Here is a 4,056-nt window from a genome sequence, read left to right as displayed (position 1 = left end):
CTGTAGCCCATTGCAAAGTTATTCCATATCAGTTTTGATTTGGCACTGCCAAAGGTCATCTGGTAACCAGTAAGCTAGCCCTCATACCAAAGACAGCTGAACCATGGATTGCAGGTCCAGCAAAATCAAAGTCAACATCACAACCAAGGTTGATGCACTCCCTCTTGTAAGAAAACTTGATTTTACCACTTTTCTTTTCCGTGTTTGGTTAGATGGCCGTATCAAATGTCAGTTCTAAACCTTGACAAATCTGGTCTTCAATCGCTATTTCTGTTATTAGTGTAATCAGTGTTCCATTTCTCTGTGAAAGTCACACCATACTCACACCACTTATATTTGGTCTCCAAGGTTTCAGTAACTTTACCAGTGTCTGTATTAGATGAACCAGATGTGGAGAATCCCACTCCATTACACAACTTTGTTTTTACATCCAGTTTCACAAACCCAAAACCATATCCTTTGCTGAAGATATCTCTTGCAACTTTGCCAGTGTCAGCATATGATGGAGAAATGGTCATTGATCACGTGCAGCTCTCTGAGCATAAGTCGTCATGGGGAGGCAGTGGGAGGGGGTGATCTGATGGTTTCCTGAGGGGATTGCTATGTTGCTCGGCTCCCAATGAGGCCACTGGACCAGCGCAAAGTTGGGTTGCAACTGCTGCAGGTGGAGGGTGAAGTGAGGGAGCTTTAACATTACTTTTTAACCTTCCAAATGAATGGTTTTGAATTTCTCCCCAATACACATATTAAATAATTTACATCCTAACAATAGCACCAAGGATTGGTATGCTGGACTGCAAAGTCAGTTTGAACTGCAAAGATGGAGGTTCAAACTCACCAGCCCCTCCTTGGAAACCCTATACAGGGGTTGTTGCTATGAGTCAGAACCAACTCGATAGCACTGAACAACAACAACAACAACAAAACAATAACCAAATTCAAACATGATTGAAGAAATATCATTCATTAATGAATTTTGAAATGGAAGATCTGAATATAGATCTCTAGAAAATAAACTTAGAAATTGAGTGATATTGATTTAGTAATAATAATAGAAGTAGGTGAAGTATACCCTTTTTACAAGCATTGAGTCATAAATATATTGTCTTTTATTTACATAACTCCTGACACACAGAAATTATGACAATATTTTCAAAGCATACTTATAGCTGTCATATGAGATTAAGGGTCACCATATAACTCACATCCACAAAAGCAAGATCTCATGTATCTTAATATATAGCTTCACAATAAAGACACTCTCCATTGTTTACTCACTGATCATTGTGCTAGTCGATTCAGTGTGGGAAAAAAATGATAATTGAGTTTTTTACAAGCTCCTACTTACTTAGGCTAGAGTCATATAACTTCACAATAACATATGGACAAAAATACTGTCAACATATTTTTTCTTTTTTTAAACTAATGCCATATGAGGTTCATGAGGTAGTATTTATATTTTATTCCCTGTCCCTACCATGGTGCAGCCTTGTTGTTGTGATGTGCCGTCGAGTTGGTTAGGACCCATAGTGACCCTGTATAGTGTTTCTGAGGAGCAGCTGGTAAGCTTGAACCACCGACCTTGCAGTCTGGATCATTAACCCACAGCATTTACTGATGAAGATTAAAGAGCCCAACCTTCAGTATGGATTGCATCTCAGTGTAAAGAAAACAAAAGTCCTTACCACTGGACCAATAAACAATATTCTTATCAACGGAGAAAAGATTGAAGTTGTCAAGGATTTCATTCTTCTTGGACCAACTATCAACACTCACGGAAGTCAAGAAATCAAACGACACATTCCATTGGGCAAATTTGCTGCACAAGACCTTTTTTAAGTGTTGAAAGGAAAGATGTCAGCTTAAGGACTAAAGTATGCCTGACCCAAGCCATGGTATTTTCAATAAACTTATGTATGCAAAAGCTGGATAGTGAATAAGGAAGACCATGGAGGAATTGATGCTTTTGAGTTATCATGCTGGAGAGGAATATTGAAAGTGCCATGGGCTGCCAAAAGAACCAACAGATCTGTGTTGGAAGAAGTGCAGCCACAGTGCTCCTTGGAGGCCAGGATGGCCAAACTTCATCTCTCATATTTCGGACATATTGCCAGGAGGGATCAGTTGCTGGGTAAGGCTATTGTGTTTGGTAGGATGGAGTGTCAGAGAAAAAGAGGAAGATTCTCAGTGAGATGGACTGGCAAAGTGGCAACATCAATGGGCTAAAGCATGGCAACAATTGTGAGGTTGGCCCAGGACCGGGCAGTGTTTCATTCTGTTGTGCACAGGGTTTCTATGAGTCGGTACCAACTCGATGGCACCTAATGACAATACCCATGGTGCAGGAAACACTGTTGTTGTTGTTGAGTGTCATCGAGTTGGCTCTAATTCATAGCATCCTTGTATAGGGTTTGTGAGGATGGCTGGTTAGGTTTTGATTGTCAATCATGCAGTTTAAATAGACCTAGAGGTCCAATGCTTATCCTACAGCAGTGAAATATTTAACACCTTTAGTCCAGTGACTAAAGGAGCTGTGGTATCCTAATGGTTATGAGTTAGGCTGCTAACCTTAAGGTCAGCACTTTGAAACTCCCAGCCATTGCATGGGAGACAGATAAGGCTTTCTGCTCCAGCAAAGATTTATAGCCTCGGAAAACCTATGCAGGGTCGCTATGAGTCAGAACCGGCTCCATGGCACACAACCAACCAACCAACATGAGTGACTGATTTTTGAGGTTGTTAAGCACCTTTGAGTCAGTTGTGACTCATAGTGACTCTGTATAGGGTTTCTGAAGAGCAACTGGTGAGTTTGAATCGTTGATCTCGAGATTAGCAGTCCAATACCTACCCTACAGCACCACATAGTCACTAAAATTGTAGGAAATCCAAAAATGGAATTTGTGTTTTTGCCCACCTCCAACCTTCATCCCCATTATAATTACAAATTTTACCAATAGATATCCAGCTTTGAAAATCAGAATCATTCATAACACCTGTCTTACCCTTAGAATGAACAAATCACCTACTAGACATCAGCTCCACTCCCTAAATCTCTCAGATTTTCCTTCCCTTCTCCATCACACAAACCATACAAAGAGACCATCCCAACTCTTTGAAAGGACTTGATATCCTACCGATCTAGATAGTTTTAGATTTCGGGAAGTAAAATCTGTTGTAAAAAGAAACACACATGGCTTGGCAAAGTCATTTAAATCTATAAACTGTACTTTTTGAGACCCTGCATCCAAGACACCTAAAACCTCATGTATTTCAACATTAAAAATTTGCTTGGAATAGAAGAATATATAGAAATTTTGATGACCTCTTTATTGATCCCATTTGAATGTTCAAAATTTTTTCAACAAATGATATCAGATTCATGCTCATAATTTCTAGTTTTAGGTAAGGCCTTCAACATTTCTTATTTTCAATATAATTTAGTATACAGGGCTTGATATAATAATTTAACATCATAATACATTCTTTTATTGTCATTTTAACCAGTGAAACTGACAAATCAATTTCAAAGGTATAACTTACATGCAACAGATAAAAGCTTGGAAAAGAAAATCGATAAAACCTAATGTTTTGAGTCAATGGTTTCTGGAAGCCTATGAAATTATTTTAAAGACATCAGTTCTCAAATTTCAAAGTCCACTGTCCTCTTTAACATATATTTTTAAACTAGAGTCCTGGTATGGTGCTATAGAATAAGCAATGGACCAAGGTCGATTTGAACTGAAGGTCAAATTCCCCAGCTGCTCTTTGGAAACCCTATATAGGGTCACTCTGAATTTGAATTCAACTACACAGTATTTAACAACATTAATTTCCCATCACTGTCTTAATACTGATTATCTAATTAATAATAATTTCCCATAATAAACCTTATTGACGGTCTCCACTCTAATGTACCCTCATTCAGTCTTAAGAATTATGTTTTAGTTCATCCTGATAATCCATATGCTTTTTGACTCCAGTCTGTCACAGTGCCACACACTATGATTTACTATAATTTCTATTCAGAATACTCTCACTCATGTCTGAGTTCTTTCT

At 38.4% G+C, this 4,056-nt stretch overlaps 1 pseudogene; it reads right to left on the bottom strand.

The window, feature by feature from the left end:
• LOC102833206 overlaps nucleotides 1-553 on the bottom strand; it is a 1,507-nt pseudogene extending 954 nt beyond the window's left edge.
• Between the last annotated feature and the right edge of the window lie 3,503 nt (nucleotides 554-4,056).

This window comes from Chrysochloris asiatica, unplaced genomic scaffold (assembly GCF_000296735.1).
Source record: "Chrysochloris asiatica unplaced genomic scaffold, ChrAsi1.0 scaffold00235, whole genome shotgun sequence".
NCBI classification, from domain to species: domain Eukaryota; kingdom Metazoa; phylum Chordata; class Mammalia; order Afrosoricida; family Chrysochloridae; genus Chrysochloris; species Chrysochloris asiatica.
This window is presented reverse-complemented; position numbering and strand designations above follow the sequence as displayed.